Genomic DNA, 12,798 nt, shown 5'->3' with positions numbered 1-12,798 from the left:
CCTGGCTCTTGGGGTAACTGGGGATTTGGAGGTTGGAAGGACTGGTTGATAAATATGGTCATGTATTTAGTGGTGGCTATCGGCTGCATCTTTGTGGGCCCAGCCATCCTTAAATGTGTGATGGGTAGAATGCGGGGTGCACTGGAACAGATCAACGCCCCTAAAATCTTAGCTGTCAAAATTCACGAGGGTGCAGCAGATGAAGGGGGGCTACGCCAGGAATTGGAAATGCAGTAACAGATCTTTTTAGATGAGGAACCGTAGCTATGGATTGGATAGTTCGGTTATCATGGAATGATAAAAGGAGGGAATGACGAATGTGATATAAAATAGTTACTTTAGAGATATTAGTTAATGTAATGTAGAAATAAGCCACTTTGATTCTGGCAAGTAGAGACAAAGGATTTTAGACCGCATGGAAAAAAGCAGGAAGAGGTGTGTCTATGAGAGTGATGCTGAATTGATAGGGGCCGGAGAAAGGGATTGGAAGTGAGCCAATCAGAATAGATCAAACAAGTCAGGAGGGACATAGGATGACCTATGGGTGTCGAGTATGTGAAACGTGATGCCATTTGAATGTATCAGTACTGATCTCTTTGTCTGGGACATTCACTTAGTCCCGGGGCTGCAGAGAGCAACATGTTATCTGTATCACTGTGGACTAGGTAGCTTGCAAGCTGAATAAAATAACTATTGTTATACTTGCAAATCCATCTCGACTTTTATTGAGGCCAGACTGACGGATAAAGAAATTTGGGATTCAACAAATCTAACTGTCTGCGTTTCGTTTCTGCCCGTAAAGTACTACGTGTGATATTCTCCACCCCCAAAAACTTCTGAGCCTCTGAAAGAGCCATTGTTCACAACACTCTCCCCACTTAAACTAAAATACCACACCGGAAAATCAACAATCATTCACTTTGTTCACAAAAGCTAATCCAATAGATAGACTTTTATCCCGGACGAGCCCCCAATTGTAATGAGCGAGGCTTTTCAGAACCCCAAAATGTATCATGGAGTTCGACCAACCTCTCCCTTTAATGGATTTCTTGCTTTTCCGAGCACACAGCTTTTTCCCTAGGTGTGGGATTACAATTATGGACACATGGGTTTTTAAACACAAAACACTGTTTATTCCATGAACTCAACTTAACATCTTAAATAAACATTGGATCTCTTAACACCCCTTACTTCAAAGATAACTCAGAAAATATTGCAACAGTAAATAACTCTTTAAAATGTTCCATCAAACTTCCAAGAGACTTAACACCTTTAAACAGTATCACATCAGGTTAAAGGATATATATTTTTTCTGTAGAATGGCAGAGACTGTCGCAAACTGGCTTTCTACTTTTAAACTGCTCTCAGCAAAACCAGCCAGGCACTTTTTAGCTGCTCTCAGCAAAACCAAACTGCAAAACTTGCAGCTCTCTGGAAACACACAGACACTGCTTTTAAACTGAAACTAAAAACCTGCAAAACACAGACTGCAAAATGGCTGACCTGAGCTGAGCTCCTCCCACTCTCTGACATCACTGTTTTCTGAAAGGTACATGGCTTACACATCCATTTCTTGAAGGCACTCTTGCATGACACATCCTTTTTTGGATATATTTAGCATGCAAATACAGAGGTGGGAGCGTAATAAGTGCCACCCTTTTCAGTATTATGTGAGGTATTTTCTCAAGTTCAGCATTCACAGTCAATCCTATTAGCAAGCCTTGCACATTCCCATGTTCTGAATAGTGAGATCTGAAATTTTAACAGAGAAACGTTGAGCGCGATTCTCCCAAAAGGGAACAAAGTCCCATAGTGAATGCCTTTAGCCACGTGTTTCCTGGCGCTCGCAGTGCCGAGAAATACATGGCTATTTAACAAGACCCACATTGTATAAGGGGTCTGAATGGGGACCGCGCGGCAGAGGCCGCACATGTTCAATATGCCATGAACATTGCTCCGCTCGCCGGAGCAACCCCAGTGTAACGAGAGATGGTCCTCCAACGTCCCCGAAGCGATTCCCAACCTTTCCCCCATCCCGAACACAACCCATCCCGAACACACTTTGGGAGCATCCCCCCCCCCCTCACTACAACCTCCGTAACACCCAAGCAGGGCACCCCCAGCCTGATCAGACATGTGCAAATATGCCAGCTTGGCACCACCAACCTGGCAGTGCCTATGCCAGCTGGCACCCAGTTGGCACTGCCAAGGTGCCAGGCTGTCACTGTCCTGGGGCAACCAGGTGGCACTGCCAGGGTGCCCAGGCAGCACCGGCAGTGTCAGGGCACCAGCCTGCCCGGGCCTCTGATCCCCTGGGAAACCCCCACAAGTGCCATTCCATCTGGTCCCCATTTGTGGAGACCACACGACCTCTGAGGCAAAGGAGATAAATCCCAAAGCCTCAGGTGCTTTGGGAATCTGCACATTAGAGTGTGGCTAGCTGTCTTGCTCTAATGTGCAGCTTTGCCAAAAAGTGATCCTGCCCACAATGGGCGGGATTTACATTGCAACGACTCGCGAGATTGTGTTGGATCTCGTGAGGCATTGCGAGCTGGGTAGATCCTGGGAATGGGGTGTCCAGGCTTTCATTGGCCATGTTGCGCTGCGGTGAGCTGCTTTTCTGGTGCAGCGTGGCCATTGGTTCGTGCCCCTTAACTTTACACACTGAGCATGGTTGATCCTACTCTCTTTGGGTTGTGCATATGCTTTCATGAACTGAGACTCCAGCTCTATCAGCTGGTATCAGGTGAATGAATAATAAACATTTTAACTGTACATTTTTCCACTACCAACAATGCACAAAACTGATAAAGATACTGCACAACATTTCCTTACATGGGCCCTGAAGTTCCAATGGTTTGGTTTGTAGGAAGCCTGAAGAGCTGTTTGACTGGAGAGCATAGTTGGTATTTGGACCACCCCATGCTGCCAGGAATCCGCAACCAGAGAATCTCGCCACCAGCTAATGCCCAGAGAATGCCGCTGCATTTGCAGACTGCTGGCACTCAGGGGATTGCCAGAGGCCAGGAATCTGCTGTCAAAATCAGATGAGGAGCTTTTGGGCTCAGGCGTACCTCAGTTGCTGGGGCTGCAAAGACAAACTTGGAAACAGTGGGGATGTCTGCTGCACTCCTCAGATTTCAAGGCACGATGTAGGACTGCATCTGCCTTCAGAACGAGGTGACCGCACCAACTTGCCAAAGCACTGAGGTCAACACTGGTAGGGTGGCGGTCGTCATGGAGATCTTGGATCAGGACTTCAGTCCTGCTCTGCTGTAGGAGGTGCACTTCATTGCTGAGGCACTTGCTGGCAGCTATCAGTACCAATGCTAGAGGGAAAATCGGGCTCTTTGAGTTCACTCCAGCTGCCCTTCCATCTCAAGGAAGCAGTCAGTAGTCAGCCTCCACCTCTGCTTTGGATATTGGGAAGGTGTAGTTGCACAGATTGGGCACGCTGTTAATCACAGTGGCACAGTAGTTAGTGTCATAATATTGTAGAGGGTGCCATCTCCGCTACTCCACTACTGGGCCGATATCTGGGGTTTGAATATCTGTGTGTGTCTCTCTCCAGCTGGCACTGAAACTTCAGAGGCCAGGGGATGTCGCACTGGGACACTTCCACTGAAGAGAGCACTGATTCAAGCCTGCCGTTTATTCCTAACCGACAGCCTGAGACTTATATCACACAGATCTCCAGACCCCTACCAATACCCAGGTGATTCTCTCTCTTACCGGTGGTGCAACAGCCACCCGGTTCCTACTCCACTAGAGTAGCTTTCCCAAGAGAGAGAATAGGACACTGCTGTTTATTCCCTAACCAGCAGTCTGTCCTGAGTGAATCGCTCAAGATGACCCTCGATTCCTGAACCCGGAATTAAGGTGAGGAGTATTTTAACAATGACTTGGTCAGAGGTCGCTGGTGAAAGATTGAAGAATTTAAACGACTCCAATTGTCATCAAATCAAGGTTTATTGTAAAACCCAGGTCAAAATCATCAACAGAAGAAACACAATACAATCTTATGCTCTAATATACACTATGTCTATTCAAAAGTAATATAGCGGACACAACGAAAATTCTTATGCTTACACGGGTTTTAGCAATATCACAAGGCACAAAAACAAGTTCCCTTCCCCAAAGCCTCAACCACTATTAAAGTCAAGGGAGTTTCGTAAGCTGCTGCGGAGTACTTACGGTCACAGGCTGCAGAGGTCAAGTCAGGGGTGCAGAGGTCGAGCCACGAACGAAGAGACCCCTACTTGAAAACACAGCCCCTTTTATATAGTTATACCTGGCTTTGTTCTGTGATCGGCCAGCCCCTTTTGCATTGAAAAGGTAAGTTTTTAAAGTTCCCGCTGGTCCCGCCCCCTTTGAGCCGGTCAGAGCTGTATGTTTCCGGGTATTCCTTGCAGGTCCGCTTCTTCCAGCTAGGCAGACCTGCGCGATTTGAATTTGGCGCTGGCTCCGCCCCCTTCTTTCAGTGAGTTTCTGCCGGCAGCTTCTGTCAAGCTTGGAGTACCTCCCCCAGGTCCGCCTCCAACTTGGTTTTTCTGCCGGTAGCTTCTGTCAAGCTTGGAGTACCTCCCCCAGGTCCGCCTCCAACTTGGTTTTTTCAGACCTGCGCGATTTGAATTTGGCGCTGGCTCCGCCCCCCTCCTCCCAGTGAGTTTCTGCCGGTAGCTCCTGTCAAGATTGGAGTACCTCCCCCAGGTCCGCCTCCAACTTGGTTTTTCTCTACCGCTGATTTTCTAGGGGCTTTTCCAGCGCAATATGCTGGACTCAGACAGTCTGATTTCTAGTTTAACGAGGTTAGGCTCTTCTGTGGAGAATTTCAGTGTCTTCCAGCTGCTCCGGAGATGGCTGCTATTCTCACCTCGCTATGTTGATGGGGTGTTAATTGGATTCTGCTCTGGTGGAGGCCAGGTCATTTACATCTGCATGGGGCTATGACCATCCCATTGTCCTGCTTGCAGGCAGGCCCCCTGTGTATTCCCGTGCCCCTTGGTCTGTGTTTTGATCTTATCTCGTTGTCTGGCTCCTTCTTCCTTGTAGCTCCTAGGGGGGGGTTTGTAAATACTTATGTTCCCTACTCAGCTCAGCGGACCAGGCCTGCTGGGAAAACTGGTTCCGTTCTCTTGGCTGAAAAGTCAGTTTACAGTCTCTGAGTTTTTATTCTTGGGCAGTTCCAAAAAGGCCGAATTGCCCGAAAACCTTACAATATACACCAGTATATCATGGTGCAGACACACACACTGATGGACACACAGCAAGACCAATCAACACACACAACACCGCAGCCAATCACCAGTTAGAGCACACTCACTATAAAGACAGGGGGGCATCAGTTTTCCCGCTCATTCGGGATGCAGCCTCTCAGAAGGACAGAGCTTACAGCACAGATCTTCACCATGTGCTGAGCGCATAGACTGATTAGGACAGGCATAGGTCTTTAGTTTAAGCTAACATTGTGTTAACCCACAGTGAAAGTATGTTCAACAGTTTCTAGCTTAATAAAATAGTGTTGTACTATTTTATGTATTGGTGACCTGTAGGTGTTCCTCGGATCCAGAGCACCCAACACATCATGGTACCAGGAGTTGAGGGATGTTAGAACTTCTTAGACCTACCTGCAAGTGATCTGCCTTCCACCAGCATACAGCCATCCTGCAACATGGACAGTGTCCGCCCGCCGCCGCCGCTCCGCATCACCGTTAACCTGGGGACCAACTGGAAGATATTCAAACAATGCTTCCAGCTCTACCTTGAAGCCACAGATCAGGAAGCTGCCTCAGACACCAGGAAGATCGCTCTCTTCCTATCCACGGCCGGGGAACATGCCATCCACATTTTCAATTCTCTCACCTTTGCTGATGGTGAAGATCAATCAAAATTCAAGACGGTCCTCCTTAAGTTTGACAGTCACTGCGACATCGAGGTCAATGAAAGTTTCGAGCGCTATGTATTCCAACACCCTTGCGCAGTCCTGTAATTACGGGCCCACCTCCGACTCCATGATATTTGACCAGATCGTTTTAGGTGTTCAGTTGGACCCCCTACGCCAGCATCTCCTCAAGGTAAAGCAGCTCACCCTAGCGATTGCCATCGAGACCTGTGTGCTAAATGAACACGCCACTAGTCGGTATTCCCACATCCAAGCGGCTGAAACGGCGCGGCAAGGTCCCCACGAGGCAGAATGGGCCCAAGCAATCGAGCAACTCCAGGGCCTCAGCCTGGATGAGAGCGGCCATTTCACGCTCTTTTCGCGGACTCCCGCGCTTGTGTGCACCGAACGAGGGGACGGCGACGTCGACGAACGTACTACGCAGGCGCGCACCACGTATGGCCGGGCCACGCATGCGCGGTGGCGCAGCGAGCGTACTGATGCTACAACGTGCGGCAACTGTGGCTCCGCCCATTTAAAGCGGCAATGTCCTGCCAGATCCCGACGATGCCTGCAATGTGGCAAACTTGGCCACTGTGCTGCTTTATGCAGATCAGCTCAGCCTGCCAACTCTTGTCGCTCCAGCCAGCCTCGCAGGAATGTCCGGGCCATTCAACTCACCGTCACCGAGCCCGATTCGGACCTGTTAACCGATATTGACACCGAGGACCCGAAGGCGCCTTTTCGAGTCGGTATCATTACAAAAAACAGGGTGTCCCCGAAGCAAAGAATCCAGCCTCTACAGGTATACAGCATCGATCCAGACGATGAGTGGTGTGCCACCCTTACAGTCAACCGGTCCCAAATACGATTCCGCCTGGACACCAGTGCCTCCGCCAGTCTCATTGCGCGGTCTGACCTCCAAAGCATTCGTGTCAAACCAGCCATCCTGCCATCAGCATGCCAGCTATTAGATTATAATGGCAATGCCATTACTGCCAGCGGCTCATGCCAACTTGGAGTGATGAACAGGTCATGCAAAGCCATCCTTCCCTTTGAAATTGTGGGCTCCTCGAAAGCCTCCCTGCTTGGTGCGCTGGCATGCAAGCTGTTGAACCTAGTTCAGAGAGTTCACTCTCTCTCTCCTGCTGACGCGTCTGCCTTTCAGAACACTGACTTCAGGGCACAGCTCAACGCCATTATCAACCAGTACCATGACGTCTTCGAGGGCATGGGCACGCTCCCATACACCTAAAAGATTTTATTAAAACCGAATGCCACGCCTGTGATGCACGCACCTCGCAGGGTCCCAGCACCCCTTAAGGACCGCCTCAAGCAGCAGCTGCAGGACCTCCAGGACCAAGGAGTGATTTCCAAAGTCACGGAACCGATCGACTGGGTCAGTTCCATGGTATGTGTAAAAAAGCCTTCCGGCGAATTGAGACTTTGCATTGATCCCAAGGATCTCAATCGCAATATTATGAGAGAGCACTATCCACTTCCCAAGCGCGAAGAGCTCACATGTGAGATGGCTCGCACCAAACACTTTGCGAAACTGAATGCCTCAAAAGGATTCTGGCAAGTCCAGCTCGATAAATCCAGCAGGAAACTGCACGTTTAACACCCCCCTTTGGAAGATATTGTTACAACAGGATGCCATTTGGGATCATCTCTGCATCAGAAGTGTTCCATAGGATTATGGAACAAATGATGGAAGGTATTGAAGGTGTTCGTGTCTATGTCGATGACATAATCATTTGGTCCACCACCCCGCAGGAGCATGTTAGTCGCCTCCAGAGCGTATTCAAACGTACACATGAGCATAGCCTCCGCCTCAACAGGGCCAAGTGCTCTTTTGGTCAGACAGAACTTAAGTTCCTGGGGGACCACATCTCCCAATTGGATGTGCAGCCGGATGCGGACAAGGTAGCTGCCATCACAGCTATGAAAACACCAGAGGACAAGAAGGCGGTCCTCCGATTCCTGGGCATGGTCAATATTTTAGGGAAATTCATCCCTAACCTCGCCTCTCATATCATGGCTCTCAGGAACCTGGTCAGGAAGACGACAGACTTCCAATGGCTCCCTGCCCACGAGCGCGAATGGAGGGAACTCAAGGCAAAACTGACCGCGGCCCCGGTCTTTGCCTTCTTTGATCCAGCAAAGGAGACCAAAATTTCGACCGATGCCAGTCAATCCGGTATTGGGGCAGTGCTCCTCGTGCATGTAAAGAAACCTTTGCTCGATACGGCATCCTGCTCACGGTTATGTCGGACAATTGCCCCTGCTTTGCCAGCCAAGAATGATCCAACTTTGCCAGGCAATACAATTTTGCACATGTGACGTCCAGTCCCCTGTACCCCCAATCCAACGGCAAAGCAGAGAAGGGAGTACATATCGTCAAACGGCTCCTATGCAAGGCTGCCGATGCTGGGTCTGATTTCTACCTTGCCATGCTGGCCTATCGCTCCGCCGCACTGTCCACTGACCTGTCGCCAGCCCAATTACTCATTAGTCGCACCCTGAGGACGACGGTGCCGTCCATCCATGTCCCAGACCTCGATCACGTTCTGGTCCTTCGCCGGATGCAGCTGTCTCGTGCACAGCACAAGGCGGCTCATGACTCCCGTGCAGCTGATCTCCCTGCTCTGGCTCCAGATGACAATGTTCGCGTCCATCTTCCGGATGGTGGCTGGTCTTCGACCGCTGTTGTCCTTCGGCAGGTGGCCCCCCGCTCATTCCTGGTTCGTCTACCGGATGGCTCTATTCTGCACCGCAATCGACGTGCCCTTCGTCGTGTTACACGCTCACCACGTGATCCTCCAGTATCACCTCGCCCTCCTGCTGACCCTGCCACGGACTATGCAGAGCTCCCTTTCACTCTGTCTCCCCCTGACTTTGACGCAGTCCAGCCCGCTCCTAAACCGGTGGCTCTCGACCCACCCTTGAGGCGGTCAACCAGAATTTGTCACCCACCTCAGAGACTAAATTTATGAACTTTTCGAATTTATTGACTCTCTGAATTATTTTGTTGCTTTGTTTGATTGTTTCCCTGGTTTGTACATAGTGTTGATCTTGTTACTCTTGTTGCATACTGCTTCTCTGCACCACGCACCTTCCCATGTAAATAGTTTAGTTCTCATGTACATCGTCCTGTAAATATGTCTTCGCACCCCATACGTAGTTAGGAACATTATCACCACACATTATTTATTGTCACACACATACATTTTTTTATAAAAGGGGGATGTCATAATATACACCAGTATATCATGATGCAGACACACACACTGATGGACACATAGCAAGACCAATCAACACACACAACACAGCAGCCAATCACCAGTTAGAACACACTCACTATAAAGACAGAGGGCATCAGTTTTCCCGCTCATTCGGGATGCAGCCTCTCAGAAGGACAGAGCTTACAGCTTGCAGCACAGATCTTCACCATGTGCTGAGTGCATAGACTGGTTAGGACAGGCATAGGTCTTTAGTTTAATCTAACATTGTGTTAACCCACAGTGAAAGTATGTTCAACAGTTTCTAGCTTAATAAAATAGTGTTGTACTATTTTAAGTGTTGGTGGCCTGTATGTGTTCCACGGATCCAGAGCATCCAACATATCAGTTAGCACTTCTGTCTCAGAGCGCCAGGGACCCGGGTCTAATTCCAGCCTTGGGTGACTGTGTGGAGTTTGTGCATTCCCGCTGTGTTTGCGTGGCTTTCCGCTGGGTGCTCCGGTTTCCTCTCAGAGTCCAAAGATGTGCAGGTTAGGTGGATTGGCCATGCTAAATTGCCCCTTAGTGTCCAAAAGGTTAGTTGGGGTTACTGGGTTACGGCGATAGGGTGGGGTGTGGGTCAAGGTAGCGTGCTCTTTCAGAGCGCGGTACACACTTGATGGGCCAAATGGCCTCCTTCTGCACTGCAGTGATTCTATGATTCTAAGAATTGTATGAAATGTTTGCCATTGTATGTACACTCTCAATAATGTCACCTTGTCTCTGGCTCCTTGTTATGAGTGTTTATGTGTCAATCAGATGTGAATCTTTTGTTCCTGCACAAGATAAAGGTAAGTGTCACAGTCCAGGGCCCCTTCTCTGTGCAGTGTATAACCTTCTGTGCATAGTAAATGTCTGACTTTAAAGTCACTCTCTACAGCAGTGAGGCAGACATTTCAGTGTGGCTTGTGTTTGATGCAAGAAATTTGTACCCACGCATTACAGGATTCCCTGATGTTCTTTGTGTGCTCTCAGTACCCATGAGACAGGCTGCCCCATCCCCTGGGCAGCACGATAGCATAGTGGTTAGCACAGTTGCTTCATTGCTCCAGGGCCCAGGTTCGATTCCCGGCTTGGGTCACTGTGTGCGGAGTCTGCACATCCTCCCCGTGTGTGCGTGGGTTTCCTCCGGGTGCTCCGCTTTCCTCCCATAGTCCAAAGATGTGCGGGTTAGGTGGATTGGCCATGTTAAATTGCCCTTAGTGTCCAAACAGGTCAAGTGGGGTTACGGGGATAGGGTGGAGGTGTGGGCTTGGGTAGGGTGCTCTTTCCAACTGCCAGTGCAGACTCGATCGGCCGAAAGGCTTCCTTCAGCACTGTAAATTCTATGATTCCCTCCCCTCATCTCAACGGCATTTCTGACAGGTGGCGGTATGGTGCTGAAGGGAAGAAATAAAGTTTCCGAGGACCAAGTGCGGTTAAAGACCATGTGCCCGCTGTATCTCAGCAACATCTCCATGGTATAACCCTCTTCACAGGGCGTATGTGTGCTGAATATCTCAGGAGTATCCTCACAGCACCTCGTCAATCTTATGGCAATGAGGACCTCACAAACATGCCTGCTTTGTCTGACCAGTGCAATGGCCACATCCCCTGCATACTGCATTCCTCAGCATCCTCATCACCTTCGACCTCCTCCTCATCAGAGGAGGTGTGGAGTTCTACCATCTCCTCATCCCCAGGTGCTCCCCATCTTTGCATTGGCAAGTTGTGTAGAGTGCAACAAGCCTCGATAATGTGTAACCCCTTCTCGATAGTGTACTAGAGTGCTCCGGCAGATCTGTCGAGATACTGGAACATCAACTCCAGGATGCCAGTGGTGTTCTCCACCAAACTCTGGGTTGCGACATGAGCTTTATTGTGCCTCCTCGCAGCAGGGATCTGAGGCTGTCATAGTGTATTTCGGAGATGTCAGGGATCTGAGGCGTACTGTGGATGTATGAGTCATGGATGTTTCCAGGGTATCTTGCACAAACCTGCATGATCCGTTTGTTATGGTTGCAGCCTAGCTGAACATTAAGTGAGTGGAATCCTTTGTGGTTCACATTCTGGATTGCTTGTTGTCAGGGAGAATTAAGAGTCATGTGAGTGCAGTTGGTGGCACTCTGCACCTGTGGGAATCCCAGAACTCTTGCTTTCTGGTTCACATGATCTCTGTCAAAGTTTTAAAAGATATATTTGTATTGGAAATTTTTATCAACAAAATAATGTAAAATGATCTCTGTCAAAGTTGACAAAGTTGTGTGCCTTGGCAACATGTGATCTGTGAACTGCTGGAGACCTTTGTGGATTGGGCGAGATCCCGGAAGGAGCCCTGCTCTAGAAATGGAGTGTAGCGGTCACTCTCACTGCCACTGGCAGTGGATGCCTTCTGAGTTTCCATGGCATCAATCCTGCAGAAGGTGACACACATGCGTGAGCAGGTCCCTCGACATGCACAGGCATTTTCAACACTGGTTCTTGCTCATCTGCAGGTAGCACATGCATCCTTTATAGACCTGGGTCTATTGGTGCATCTATGAAGGATGGCTGTCTGGGGTTCATCCTCTACAAGTGGAGGAGACCCTGTTGAGAGTTCTGATCTTGCCTTTGGAGAGTTAGGTGCCTCTGTTGCATTCTTCTCCCTCTTCTCTCCTGCCCATAAACAACAAGGCAGACAGCAAGATCACCAAGCTCCATCATGGTCTCCTCACAGTGCAATATCAAAGAGAGAGATGTGAGAGTCAGTAATCATCTCCTAAGGACTACTCTTGGTCAAGTCATTGCCTGCGGATGCCTGTCAAGGTCCTTTTATGCATGCTGGAGAGCCGTGGCCATCACATGGGTGCCCAGTGTTTATTGCTCATGCTGGTTGACCAAACCTCACCCCGCCCATCCCTCATCACTGTTTCACACCATGTGACGGAGTGGGGACAGCTTCGGCCACTGAACTGCATCGTGAACTCTCATCTCAGGTGCAGGCATTGTCCTAAGCTGCATCCCAAGGCCTTGTGCTTGCTTGGGCCATGAGGGTGACTTTACAATCTCTACTTAAACATAGCGCAAGGGATTAGGAGTGTACCCCCTATCAGTTTTGCCAGGTGCATGCTTTTTAAAGGCAGTCCTAAACTGCGCTGTTTAAAGTTACGCCAACATGGGATTTCAATTTGACGTGGGGTGCTGGTAATTCCGGAGTGTGGTCACGACAATGAGATGCAAATACATTAAAATTAGGCTTCCAACGGTCAACAGCGGAAAATGTGCCCGTCATTGATGGGGGGAGGGGAAAATCGCTTCCTGGATTTATGTCACTGGGAAACGTGCCTCGGGCCTCCTCATGAGATCTTCCAATCTTGCCACCGAACACGCCCATCCTGATCGGGTGCAGAAAATCCCAGCCAATATGCTTACATGTCACTCACCAAAGAACATCCATACAGCAATTATTTAAAGGGACAGGGATCCAATTTTCAGGTAAGGTAATTTAGATTTATTTATTTTATTGTAGTTTCTGTTCTGGTGAGTTTCTTGATGTTGCAGAGTGTTTCTGCATTCTCACAAGGAGAGCAGGGGATTTGGTGGCCTGTCAACTCAACAGCCAGAACTGCGGTTGCCCTGGCTATGCAACATGAGAAGGAGACCAAGCAAAGGCTATTT

This window comes from Scyliorhinus torazame, chromosome 3, assembly GCF_047496885.1.
Source record: "Scyliorhinus torazame isolate Kashiwa2021f chromosome 3, sScyTor2.1, whole genome shotgun sequence".
NCBI classification, from domain to species: Eukaryota; Metazoa; Chordata; class Chondrichthyes; order Carcharhiniformes; family Scyliorhinidae; genus Scyliorhinus; species Scyliorhinus torazame.
Note: the sequence above shows the minus strand (reverse complement) of the source record.